Source organism: Equus caballus, chromosome 16, assembly GCF_041296265.1.
Source record: "Equus caballus isolate H_3958 breed thoroughbred chromosome 16, TB-T2T, whole genome shotgun sequence".
Lineage (NCBI taxonomy): Eukaryota > Metazoa > Chordata > Mammalia > Perissodactyla > Equidae > Equus > Equus caballus.
In genome coordinates, this window is record NC_091699.1 from 90,452,158 (window position 1) to 90,467,065 (window position 14,908).

General features: G+C 35.0%; 1 long non-coding RNA gene across 1 annotated transcript in view; it reads left to right on the plus strand.

Moving 5' to 3' along the window:
- The first annotated feature begins 1,219 nt into the window (after positions 1-1,219).
- LOC111768440 (uncharacterized) overlaps positions 1,220-14,908 on the plus strand; it is a 91,982-nt gene continuing 78,293 nt past the window's right edge. Inside the window, exons 1-3 of the long non-coding RNA XR_011427388.1 lie at positions 1,220-1,337; positions 3,644-3,769; positions 6,957-7,006. This is a non-coding gene — a long non-coding RNA (uncharacterized lncRNA). The remainder of the gene's footprint in view (positions 1,338-3,643; positions 3,770-6,956; positions 7,007-14,908) is intronic.

The window sequence follows — 14,908 nt, forward strand, 5'->3', positions numbered from 1 at the left end:
CCTCATGCATATTTAATACTCCATGCATAATCAGTGCTCCTGGTCCTTCCATCCTCTCTAGGTTTAACTCATACATGCTGTACTAGCTTCTTATCTATTCTTAACAAAGCTTATGAGTTTCATCCAGTTTTTCCTTGCTAGAATCAAAGATTCTCAAACAATACAACACATAACTGTTCCTCACCTATCAAACTCTAAACTATTTTAAACCAGCTGATTATTAAAAAATAATCAGGATTTTTAAAACTTAGGAAAAAGATTATATTTTCACAGATGTGTGTGTGTATGAGTGTGGATGGATGGATAGATAGATAGATAAAGGAATGGTTGTATTCACACATAATGAGGATTAACTGGCTTAAATATATAAGAATTATTTTAATGTGGAAACATGGAATCACAAGGTGCATAATTATGAGAGAGAAATTTTGTTTCTTTTTTCAAAATTAACTTATATTTAATTGATAGGAAATTCAACAATGAAGTTATTTCGAAGCAATTATTTTTTACAAGAGCTAAATTACCAGAAGCACCAAATTATTTTATGAAATTAAATGGATGGATGTGGCATTAGCATTTTTTATCCTTTTGTTTCTTGGAATAAAAATGTACCATTATATGTCATCAATTCAGTTTTACACTCTCTATTATGCTAAAAATAATCCTCTCAAGTAATTACAGAGTGCTGTGTTCCCCTCAAACTGACTTATGCAAAGATAGTAATTCTGGAAGTAATATAATGTACAATATGTCCAGTTCGTGTTATTCTTAAGACTTAACCAACTTAATTACTGGGCAGGCTCACCTCGTCCACTATAAATCAGCCTTGAACATTCAGTCTGCTGGGTATGCTGTCTTGGAAGATTCAGTTGGTAAAATGTATTGATACCGACCCTGATATCAGTTTCCCCACGTTAAACCCAGCATATATGGGGTTAAAACCAAAGCACTCATTCACTGCTTACTCTCTGGAGGATAGAATACACTATCCTGCATGGAGACAGACACCATCAAGGACAAGCACCTGTACTATCTCCTCCCCACAAAGAGATACAGACTGGTGGGAAAGCTGCTGACCAGCAAGGTCACAGGCTTCCTCCTCTCTGCAAGTAGTCTCAAGGCCGAAGACAGGCTGGTGGGAAAGCTCCGACCAGCAAGGCCATATGCTCCCCCTCCCCTACCTAAAACCCCAAATAAAAACCCTTCCTTTTAGCTTTTCGGGGAGTTTGGGATTTGAGCGTTAGCTGCCCTCTCTCCTTGCTCAGCGCTGTGCAAAAATAAAATTCCTGCTTTCTTCCACCACACCCGCTGTCAGAGATTGGCTTGCTACACAACAGGTGAACAAACTCACTTCAGGCTCGGTATCAGTTTTTGCTTATAAACCAGTGTGTTGATTTGTGTGTATGTGTGTTTTGGGGATAAAGGTGGTGATGATGGTAGAAGCTTCTCTCTCTATCCAGATACCAGCATGGAAGGAAGAAGGTAATGGTGCACCTGCTTGGAAGAAAAGAGAAAGGCAGAGAAGCAACTGTGATTATAATGTGAATTTTAAATTCTCAAAATAATATACCCACGATGCCCTTTGCTTTAAACAGTAGAGCCACATTGATTTCCCAATGTTAAATTTGTTTTGCTTTGTTCCTTCTGTCATCAGAATAAAATCAGACCAGTTATAGACTACAAAGTAATTTACTTTTTTGTGGGGAGATGAATATGAGAGCAAAGTGAGCTGTTCTAATCTTGAGCTACATATTTAAATTTCAAATTATACAGAGAAAAATATGTATTATCTCTTTGCAAATCAGGGATAAAATTTCAGTTCCAATAATTATAAATGTACTCATTTGAAGTTAATATCATTAACTGCCCAACTGGAAATCAAATGATGAACTTAGCCATCCATCAATCTAAAATATGTCAGAATCTAAAGATATTCTTGGGTATAGATTGGCAAAGTTAAATTAGCCCGAGGTTGTTGATCTGGCATTATCATGAACCAAGAAGAAAGGATAGTTGGCCTTTTGTTTACCAACTCTTGTTGTTCAATTGTGTCTCATAAGTCAGCACTTATGTGTCTGCTGTTATCATTTAGCCCTTTATTAACTGTTACTGTCAATGACTTCAGAGAAATTCCACAAGGCAAATACGATAAAAAAAATGTCCATGCTATGGTTTTTCACATATACATTACATCTAAAGCAGGAACCGTTTTCCGTAAGATATAATTGCACATGGTAAAATATACAGATCGTAAGATTTAACACAAGGAATATTAACATGTGTACACTTGTGTAACCAACACTCTCCAGCAGATAGAGAACATCGCTCTCACCAAAATGCCCTTGTGTGTCTTTCCAGCCATTCTCCACTCTCCCAAGAAAACGCTATTCTAATTTCTATCATCAAAACATGCTTTTTCCTATCTTTGAACTTCAAATAAATGAAATCATGCAGTTTGCATTCTTTTGTCTTCATTCTTTTGATGAACATACTGTTATGGAGGCTCATCCTTCTGTACATCAGCATCTTGGTCCTTTTTATTGCTGCAAATCCTTTATCCCTTCCTTGTTGATGGAAATTTGGGTTGTTTGCAAGATTTTGCCACTATGAATAAAGTACTACAACACGCTTGTGCAAGTATTTTTGTGGCACATTTTTGGAAAATTTTTCATAAATAAATGAATCTAACTCTGAATGTTCTCTTGCTGAATTTGATTTTATAAAACTTTGTTTTGTGCTGATAAAATAAATGTGTTTGTAATCTTTTTTGTAACATTCTTGCCAAGTTTGGGGTCAGAGTTATCCTGGCCTCACCAAAATAGTTGGAAAGATTTTTTGCTCTATTTTCTGGAAGAGATTTTGTTTGTTCGTTTTTATTGTTTGTTTGTTTAAGACTGTACATCTTTCTTAAACAGTTGATAGAATTCACCAGTGAAGCCGTCTAAGCCAAAAAATTTTCTTTGTGGAAAGATTTCCCTTTGGAGTTCATGTCTCTAACAGATATGGGGCTATTTAGCCTGTCTTTCTTCTTGAGTTAGTTTCAGCAAATTGCATTTTTTAAGAAATTTAACCATTTCATCTATGCTGTCAAAGTTATTGGCATAAAATTGTTCATAATATTTTTATCCTTTTAATATCTATAAGATCATTGTACTATTTGCTTTCATTCCTGACATTAGTGAATACTGATTGACTATTTTTCTCCAACAGGCTTGTTAAGAGTGTATGAACTATGCTAATCTTTTCAAAGAACCACTTTTCTGCTTTGTTGATTTTCTCTCTTGTTTCTCTGTTTTCTATTTCAGTGATTTCTAATCTTTATTATGTCTTTTCTCCTACTTATTTGGGTTTACTTTGCTCTTATTTTTTCTGTCTTCTTGAGATGGAAGCTTAGATCATTGAGTTTAAACTTTTCTAATTTTGATATTGTGTTCTCATTAATGTTTGTTTTGAAATATCTTTTGTTTTCAGTTATTTCTTCTTTGACTAAAAAGTTTTAAAATGTCTTTACTTAATTTTCAACTATGTGAGGTTATGTAGATTACTGTTTGCTGTGGATCATTAATTTAACTCTGTTGTAGTCAGAAACATATTCTGTATAACTTTAACCTCTGAAGTTTATTGAGAAATTTTTCTTTTCCAGCCTATTGTGCATCATATACACTCAAAAAGAATGTGTTTTCTGCAGTTGTTGGATGGAGTAATTTTTAAATATCTGCTAAGTCTAGTTGTTTTACCGAGTACTGAGAGGATGTTAAAACCTTCAATTGTGAGTACAGATTTGTATATTTCTCCTTTTATTTTGATCGTTTTTTGATTCATGTGCTTTGAAGTTCTACTATTAAAATTTTTCTGTCTTTGGTGAATTGATCCTTCTACCATTATGAGATGTCCCTCTTTATCTCTGATAGTACTCCTTGATTTATGTCAGCTTTGTATGATATTAACGTCGTCACTCCAGCTTTCTAATACTTAGTATTTGTGCGTATATATAAAGTTAATCTCTTATAAATACCATATAGTTACAGCTTGCTTTTTTTATTATTTGTGAAAATATTTGCCTTTTAATTGTAGTGTTTAAATCCATTTATATTTAATGTAATTATTCATATAGTTGTGTTTAAAACTATCATCTGCTATTTTTATAAGTATTTCCTCTGTTTCTTGTTCTTTTAATTCTGCTTTCCTGCCTTCTCTGGGAATGATAAAATATTACATATATTCAACCGTATTTCTTCTCTCTCTCTCTCTTTCTCACTTTTATTTCTCTTTTACTTTTTGCTGAGGAGCACATTGCAATCTTTGTATTTAATTTTACTTTTTTTACCACTTATTTACCACTTCAATCCTTTCTGTAAATTGAAACGTTGAACTGGTGTAGTGCTGAGGAATTTCATTTGGCATTTCTTGCAGCATTAGACTGCTGGCAACAAATTTTCTCAGTTTTACTGTATCAGAAAATATAATTTAGATTATTTTAACTGGATATAGAATCTTTTCTATGTGTACTTCACAAATACAGTTCCATTTTTGCATGTACGTTTGTGTGTACTTTAAAAATGCAGTTCCATTGTGTTTTGCATTTATTGTTGATGTGAATTCAACACTGTCAATATTATAGTCAATCCCCTCTATGTGTATATTTTCTTTAATGACTGATTTTAGATTTTCTCCTTATCTTTAACTTAGTAATGGGACTAACCTGTGACTAAGTTTGATTTTCTGAGCTATTTGTATTTATAGATAGATCATTTTAATTAATTTTGGAAAAATTCCATCCACTATTTCTTTAGATAATTTTCCTGCCCAGTCCTCTCTCTTTTCCTTCTGAGACTCCAATAACATCTTCCTTAGTTTATTTGATATGATCCCATGTCATTGTCTTTTTAAAATTTTGGGGGGCTTTATTTTGGATAATTAAAATTTACCTTTTTCTAGTTCAATGATTCTTTCTTTTATACTGTTCATTTTGTACTTTTGTATGTATTTTTGATTTCAGAAATTGTGTTTCTCTATTCTAGAATATATTTCTTTTTTATGGTTCTAATTTTATTGCTGGGATTTCCTGCCTTTTCTCTCATTCCTTCCGTTTTTTCCTGTGAATCTTGATCATATACATATTATAATTATTTTAAAGTCTTTTTATGCTAGTTGCAATATCTGAGTTATTTGAGGAATTTGTTCCTGTTAAATTTATCCCACATATTGTGCATTCTCTTTCTTGCTCCTTCAAATTTCTTGTAATTTTTAATTGGATATTGGATATTGTGTATAAGGGTTGACTGAGCAACACTGATTTTGGTTTGTTTTGTTTTTTTCCCAGAGAATATAAACTCTATTTTAAGACTAGTGGCTAAGTGAAAAGTTAATTCTCCAGATTTGTATCAATAATCAGTTTGCTCTGTGCCCAAGCAACAGATTTAAGAACATTTATCTCAGGTTTATGGCAGTTTACCATGCTTATAATATCGCTTCATGTATTTCTCAATAAGAGTACAATTTTGCTGTAATTCCATTATTTAAACATAAACTAAAGAGATATAGAATATTTACAAGCAAAAGTAACTTCAAACTTTCAGAGCACTAATGGTTCCTAATGTAATTGTACGTATATAATCTGCCTGGGTCATATATCCTCAAATGTATGCTTTTAATTATACAACGTGAAGAAACACCCCCAACAACAACAGAATAACAAACACTAAGTAGACAAATGTCATAGCAGAGTCTAGGGATATTTCGTTTCAGTAGAGCTTTAAGAATAAAGTGTTTCTTTCAAAAACGTTTCAATATGGAACAAAAGATTGCATGTGTGTGTGTGCAATTGTGAACATCTAAGGATAATTCATTGGCCAGCAAAAAAAGTACCGTTTCAAATGGTCTTGAAAAAAAAAATTGTTAATGAGCTGGAAAATTAAGAATGTACTGGGTATAAATCATGCATATTTTCAATGATTTGAATTTATACATCTTTGCAAAATTACAAAGACAAGAAAGAATGAAAAGAATCATTTTAAATGCTACTGGAATCAGTATGATAGAGCAATATTTCCTTAGGAATTGCTTTCTTAGTGCTCATGGGGGCAAACTATATTTGTGAGAAATTATAAAAGAGAAGATAAATATTAGATCATTTTTCTGTGAACTGATATTTAGAGCTATGCATAATTATACTTATGTTGTTTATATTAACTGGTTATTTACCTTGTGATCTCAGCTTGATACAAGAATACTATGAATCTTTAAAGCCTCATATACAAAATTATCTCTTTTGTTTCAAATTCAGAAATACTGGAGAAAATATCACCAAAAAATATAAAGAAAGCATGAGAGGGAGTTATGAATAAAGAAAGAGATAAAGAAATGAAACATAAGAATTGACTATATTTCTTTCATATATATTTCTTAGAATTCCCTTATGAAGCAATTGGGAGTTTTCCTTGTGAGAAGTTTTAAACTACAAATTTAAATTGCTTAATAAATATAGGACTATTCTGATGATCTTTTCCTTCTTCAATTACATTTAGGAGTTTGTGGCATTTAAATAATTTGTCCAGGGGCTGGCCTGGTGGTGTAGTGGTTAAGTTCACACACTTAGTGTTTGTAGCCCGTGGTTCACAGGTTCAGATCCCGGGCATGGACCTACACACTGCTCATCAAGCCATGCTGTGGTGGCATCCCACATACAAAATAGAGGAAGATTGGCACAGATGTTAGCTCAGCCACAATCTTTCTCAAGCAAAAAGAGGAGGATTGGCAACAGATGTTAGCTCAGGGCCAATCTTCCTCCCCAAAAAATAAATAAATGAAAATAAATAAATAAATAAAATCTGTCCTCACCACTTTAACTAGTGTCTGGCTTTCTTTAAAGTAATGATAATAATAACTTGTCCATTTAAATAAGTTGCCACATTTACCGTCATAAAGTTGTTAATAACATATACTTGTTATTGTAGCAATCGCTGTAAAATCAGCAGTGATGTCTCCTCTTTCACTCCCGATACTGGTAAGCTGTGCCATCTTTTTTTTTCTGATCAGTCTTGTTAGAATTTTATTGATTTCATCTACTGTGTTGAGGAAACAGCTTTGAAATTCATGGATTTTCTCTATTGTGTTTTTCTGTTTTCTGTTTCATTGCTTTCTGCTCTGCTATGTATTATTTCCTTTTGCCTGCTTACATTTATTTTCTTTTTTCTACTATTAAATACGGACACTGATGTCACTGATTTGATATCTTTTTTCTCTTCCAATAGTGCTGATAGTTCTATAATCTATGTGCTGGCACATTCTCCACGTTTTGCTATATTGTATTTTTATTTGTATTCTGTTCAAAAAACTTTACAATTTCCATTTGCTGATTTATCTTTACCCCTGAAATATTCAGAAGTGTATTATTTAGTGCACCAATACTTGGATATTTTCCAGATATCTTTCTGATATCAATCACAATAAACATTCCTTTGAAATTCTACCGGGGAGAAAGAGTGAAAAAATACCTAGGTGGGCTTTTGGATTATAAGAAAGTGTGCGACCAGAAGCCTACGCTTTTATTGGTATAATATGGAAGCTAATATATCACTTGTGTCACAGTTGTAAATAAATCATTTATCATAGCTCCCAGATTTTATAAAAACTCGATATAAATATTTTTTATTAATAAAAAGATTTTTCTATTTTGAGAAAAGAGGACAGTAAGATGAAATACATTACAAGTTTAACAAAAAACTAGTCCAAAGGCTCAAAGCCTAAATAAATAAAATTGCATAATATTTTGAGGTCATGGCAAGATAATTGGTGCACCTAGTGGTTAATAAATATGTTGTTGTGCATGTAGAAGTTGAGGAAGATAGCAGAGGGTAAATTCCTAGTATGATAGAATTATGCCTATTTGGAAGTGTTTGTGTGACAAGCCAAAGACATAGGAATGACAGAGTATATTAAAGACAGTTGTCTTGTTATACTAACAGGTAGATCACAGCTGGGCAATGAGAAATACTAGCAGGTCAAATATATTTCTCTCAGATTAGTCACTTAAATTACAAAAATATTTCTAATAGCTACTTTGGAAATAGATATAACTGCCATTTGGAAGGAAATCTAGCAGTAATTTAGACCCAGAATCACATAGAAGTCAAATTTTCATATACAGACTAAGCACTTTCAGGGTCGTTTTGTCAGTTCTATTTTCACTTTCTTGTTTTTAAGTTAATGAAAGGAGAGGATAATTAAGTCATCAAAATAAATAATATTAAGCTGTTTTTTGTAAAATTTCCAACTATAGTAATTAACAAGAGAACTCGGAAATCTGTAGAATCTTTCTACAAATCGACATTTTTGAGGCTCACTAAATCCTTTTGACAAAATGTTGCTATACTTTATACCTCAAATGCTTTTAAAGATGCATACTAATGCCATCTGTTCGACTAGAAGCATCATATCTCTTCGTGGTGATGTTACTTCACATATATTACCGTACTAGAAGATTCAGTTAACATATTTCAAATGCATGTCATTACTTAAAAGTTATGATCTGTTTTTTGGGGAAGAAATGAGGTATGTTTCAATTTGTACATTGTAAAGTCTACATGTTTTATATTCTATATTTATATTATATATACCCTGTATATTCTAAAACCCACATTTTCTAGAGGGTAATTATTAATTTAATTATTGACAAAAGTAAAGTTGCTTCAGTTTTTCTTGGATCCTTTTAAATGGTTAGCATTTGGAAAGTAAAATTTTTTATCAACATCTAATCAATGTTTTTTGAAAGTATAGTCTTCTGCTTTCAAATTAAGGCAAAGGAAAATAAATTGTTTCTTTTTCCTCATAATATACAAGAAAAATTAGGCCATTTTCTTATATGACACAGGGATTATCTTGAAGAATTTGGGGATAGCTGTTATGAAGCAGGTGTTGTTAGGCTGGAAGCCTAGCTGGGCTAGGGCAGCGGGGTATCTTGCCAAGAAACCGAAGAAAGCACCCAGAGACCACGAACGAGACATATAGGTTTATTGGGTCCTACTTACAGGAGAGTGTCCAGTGGCGGCTGGCTGGACGGCAGTGTGCACCTGCAACCGCCCCTTGAGAGAAGCTTGCTTAAGCAGGCAGAGGAACAAAGGCTGCATGCTTGCCAAAGGGCTGTCCTTGGTACGACCAGCGTTCCTAGGAAGAGTAGCTCACTTGGAGGGGCTCTGCGTCCCTGTAACACACAATGTTCTTCTTGCGGGATAAGGGAGGCTCCGGGCTGGCCAGGCTCAGATCGTTAGAAATCCTGGTAGCTGGGCCGCCTGTCCAGAAGGGAGCCAGAAGGACACATGGTTGCAATGGACCTGGGAGTTTCTGCTGAGCCAGCAAGGCCCAGGCCTTACAGCTGCCCTACTTGAAAAGAATACAAAAGAAAGTTATAGATTTAAGATATATGAAGTTCTTTTATATTTTCCTTAATCATGTTCCTTGTCATAAACTTCGAACAATGAGTATTATTGAAATAAACATTATGGTAAGAATCAAGATGCCCATATCTGTTATTAAAGGATTAACTGTTACAGGAATGGCCCTCTCACTAAAAAAACTAAACAACCAAACAAAAAATATGAAACAACTGTTCCCAGATATGGGACAATAATGCTGACCCCTGAAAGAAGGAAACAAACCAGGTGGTCGCTATGACGACCCCATTTTCCTTCCTGGAGGCAAATTCCAAGTTGTAGTTCAGGAGAGGTAATAGAAACCCAGTCTAGCAGTGAAGGAGATAGAGATCGGAGTTGACAGAGCGATGAGGCCTAGTTATACACATCATCAGAGAGAGACCTCAGAGGGTCTCATCTCATCAGCGGTGACAAATTAACCACAAACTGAAGAGTGCTCTACACTCACTCTAACCAAGCAAGCTTTTAAAGGACCAAACTGATCTCAAATAACTTACCTATGTGAAAGAACAAAGTTCCACATTATTTAAAAGAATACAACAAAATCCCACACTTATTAACGTAAAATTAATACTATTTGGAAACTGACAAGATTCTTTTCTTGACCAAACTTTGGTGAGGCTCATCTGAGCTCTCCTTTTGACTAGACATCAATTCCTGGGCTTCTGTGTCCTTCCTTGTATAGTCCAGTTCTAGCAAGAATCTGGCTAAGTCAGTCGCAAGAATTCCCACACTCCATCTATATCTGATCAAATTCCTCATCCCGCAGTCTTGCTATCTGATTGCCCTGAGCCCTGACCTGCCTTCAGCAAGCAACATGTAAAGTCAGTTTAGCCAGGATCCCCTCCACAGGCCTGACTTTCCCTTTAGTAATTTTTCATCCACTGACCCCCTTTCTGTTCCTTGGCTATGAATTCCCACCTTTCCTTGTTGTAGTTGGAATTGAGCCCCGTTCTATACTGAGGTCTCTTTCTCCCTATTACAATAGTTTTTGAATAAAATATATCTTCACCACTTTAACTTCTGTCTGCTCTGGTTTTCTTTGATTAAAAACCAATAAAAAATTATCAGGCATAGGTGCAGCTAAGGAAAAGGCGGCAGCAGCATAGCTAGCCACATGCCTAAATTTATTTCCTCTCCCAAAAAATAAGAAAATAAGAAGGGATAACTAAATCCTGCACAAAATCATGCCCTCAGCACGACTGAAAGAAAGGGGAAAGGAAAGTACAAACTAACTGCGAGTGAAAAGGGAAAAATCACCAATCCCAGCAGGAACTCTCTCCTGTCTCTGCATTAGCCTTCGCCAGCCACCAGGCCTTGTGGAGAACAAAGTCAGAATGGGCAAAACCCTGGGGAAGACAGAAGACAGAGGCTAGCAATGGGGCCTAAGGGTGATTTGGGATGATCACCAGAAATACTAAATCCATCCCATCCCCAGAACTGCCGGAAAAATTCTCAGACAGATCAGAGCGTGGACTACAGGGAAGAGATTTCAAAGTGTGCGTGGTTTAAAGGAGCATGCCATTTAACAAAGCAGATACTAGGCAAAGACAGGCATGATTTAAAGGGACAGGCATCTATAAAGGAGTACTTTTTGAAATGCATAGCTTCTGGTGGAGAAAAATGGACATGAAGAGGGAAAAAATGTTTGACAGTTGGGTAGTGAATGTAAAAAGGAGTGGAAAAACTTAAGTTCCCACAAGGCCAAAGAGAACCATAAAATAGGAGAATTCACAACTCTTCCTCACCATCAGAACACAGACAAGCTAACACACCCACTCAGTGATGTGGTATATTTTGCCAATACTTTCTCCTACTTTATCAGTTGTCCTTTGACTTTTTTATGCTGCTATTTGCTATGCAAAAAAGTTTTTATTTTCATGTGGTAAAATTTATGAATTATTTTCTTATATTTATTTCCTCTGAATTTTGAATCTTAGTTAGAAAGCTTTCTCCTAAACCAAGATTAAAGAAGAATTCGCCCTGTTTTCTTCTAGCACTTGTATAGTTTCATTCTTTTTACATTTAGGTCTCCAATCAATTGGGAAATTATTAGTATGTAAGGTGTGATGCATAGATCTAATTTTATCTTTTTTTCCCCAAATTGCTACCATTTCCCAGTAGAACAATGGGAAAAAGATGTGAATAGTCATGTATGTGTAGGTATGTATTTGTGCACACACAAACACATATAAACCATTTGCAAAAAGACTCAATCTCATTTATAATTAAAGAGATACAAACTGAAATAATATTGAAATACCTTTTCTCATCTATCAGACGGAGAAAATGGAAAAGCACGACAACAAATTCTGTTGGCAAGGCTATGGGGAAGCAACCCCTCTCATACAACACAAGTGGGATTAATAGAAATTAATACAGCTGTTCTAGAGGGGGATTTGTCAATAACTAACAAAACTATACGTGCTTATCTTTTGACCCAGCAATCCCACTTCTCAAACTCTACCCCAAAGATGCACCTCCAAGAATACAGAAATACCTGTGAACCAGGTTATTTATTTTAGCATTGTTTACAATTGCAAAATATTGGATATAGCCTAAATGCCCTTAAGTAGAAGAATACTGAAGAAAATATGCTACATTCACATAAAGAAATACTATGTAGCCATAAAAAGAATGAGAAAGATCTTTATGAATTGATTTGGAATGATCTCCAGCATATGCTGTTATATAAAAAAACAAAAGTGCAAAAATGAAATCTATAGTACGCTATTCTTCATGGAAAAATGCAAGAGAAGAGGAAAATTGAGAGGTATCTGCACATTGGTGCAAAAGCATTACAGAAAGGGTAATCCACAAGCTAAAGAGATTGTTTACCTACAAGGAAGTGGGTGTGAAAGGGTGGAATGGGGCAATATAGTGGTAAGGAAAAAAAGAACGCAATGTTTCTCTAAGTGTACCTTTTGTATTGCTTTGATCCCAGGAACCCTAGTATAATTTCAGATACCCGAAATTACAAATTAATAATTAAAATCACCAGAATATGAAGGAAACCAAAATGGAACACACACAGTGTATTACTCAGGGTTCTCCAGAGATAGAGAACAGCAGAACTAACCTATGTAACATTGGAAAACTACATTTTATTTAGACGTAATAAGACTAAAGATAGGACACGTACACTAGTTAGTAAATCTGTTTCCCACAGAGGCTGGCCCCGTGGCTGAGTGGTTAAGTTCGTGCACTCAGCTTCGGAGGCCCAGGGTTTCACTGGTTCGGATCCTGGACAGGGACCCAGCACCGCTCATCAAGCCATGCAGAGGCGGCGTCCCACATAGCACAACCAGCAGGACCTACAACTAGAATACACAACTGTGTACTGAGGGGCTTTGGGGAGAAAGAAGATAAAAGACTAGAAGATTGGCAACAGATGTTAGCTCTCGTGCCAATCTTTAAAAAAAATCTGTTTCCCACAGGGCCATGAGTGAGAAATTCCATGGCTACATTTGTTAAGATTATTTAAATAAGTAAACGTATTGTAGATAATAAGTGAGGTTTCTTGCCGCCAAAGAAAGTTTTATACATAAGAACAGAGGGAAGACTAGAATGAAGCTGTAGTATTATTAGAATTGGACAAAACAGTGTGAACTTGTGGTTTTTTAGATAGATAGAAAGATAGGTAGATAGTTAAATAGATAGATAGATAGACAGACAGACAAAGATAGACACAAAGAGAAACCTAACTGTGTGAGCATTGGTAGGTAGAACACATACGTCTGTATCATGCTCTGTCTGCTGAGAGGGCTGAGAAGCAGCGCCACCTCGGTAGAAAGGAGCACACTCAATCCCACATCTTGCTTTCTAAATTCCATTCTCCAATAAAGACTTAAGTTTCCATGGAAAAATAGCTGGTTTCCTGCATTTGAGCAGAGAAAATACAAGATAAGCCTGGAATATATTGTGGTGCCAGAAAATAGCAAAGTTCTTGAAAAAATGATGGGGGACATGGCAAAAGGACACAAGAGCCAAACTGAAACAATTTGAGCAAAATAATAAATAGTTGTAATGTTGGATTATGACACAAAGAATAAAATTAGTGTCATGAACCCCACGCTGATGTGAATAGATCGTTGCATAAATAAGTAACTGGACAAACGATGGATTTGCTCATAGAAGAATTCCCACTAATAAATTCAGGAGAAATGAAAGTAATGCAAATGTGCCATAAGGCAAACAGTAGCAATTTTGCGATTTGCTAGAATCAGTAGGTAAAAGTTTGGGGAGAAATAGAAATGAACATAGTAATAAAGTAGCCTCAATAAGATATTTTTCAATTACAATAGAAGCATAGTCAAACCGCAGTGAAGAAACTCAGCAGACACCATCTTGACCGAGTGAAACACCAGCACAAGAACGTGTATAACAACTTTGTTCTTAACAGCCAAACACATGAAAAATCCGAATGGCCAGCAATGTAAATGGATATACAAATTATAGTATTTTCACAAAATCGAATACTATTTAGCAATAAAAAGGAACAAATGATTGAGTCATGCAGCCACATAGGTGAACTTTAAGTGTATTATTCAGAGTGAAGGAAGTGAGACACAAAAGACTATGCACAGCCTGGTTATGTTTTGTGCAATCCCAAACAAGGCAAAGCAGACCTGTGTTTGCAGGGATGGGAAAGCTGGCAGAAAAGAAAGGACTGATTACAAATTGCCATGGAGAATTTTGGAGTGATGCTAATATTCTGTATCTTGATTAGACTGTTAGTCACAAAACTAGATGTGCTTCTCAAAATTCATCAAAATGTACTCTTCAAATGGATGAATTTTTTTTGTAAGCAAATTTTACCCCAAAAGCCAGAATTTTTAAATTCCACTGACACTGCATTTTCAAATGAGGCTAAATGAAACAATTTTCTAAAAGAAATTGGCAGGAAGTCCATTGAAATTGCTTATGCAGATCTGAGGGTTTCCTGGAGTTTATGATTTCTCACTGAGAAAAATGAGGTCTTAAGTTTCAAGCCTCAAAATATAAGACTTCAAAAGAATGAATCTTTTAGGGCTGGCCCAGTGGCACAGCAGTTAAGTTCACAAGTTCCGCTTTGGCGACCTGGAGTTTGCTGGTTCAGATCCTGGGTGCTGACCTACGCACTGCTTATCAAGCCATGCTGTGGCAGGCATCCCACATATAAGGTAGAGGAAGATGGCATGGATGTTAGCTCAGGGCTAATCTTCCTTAAAAAAACAAAAAAAAGAATGAGTCTTTTAAAGCCGGAAATGCACAGTAGTTTGGAATATGAGAAAGCTATTTGGTGAATAATGTGTTTAAGAACAAAGTAGGAAAGTAGAAGGCAAGTGAGGCAATGAAATCATAACCATAAAATCAAGACAATAATTGTAAGAATTTTCTGTTATTTTTCAAAACTTTGTAGCTTGGACATATTTTACCTTGAAAATTATTTTCTTTCATAGAATAAATTTCAGAAGATTTGGTACCAGTGACTTATG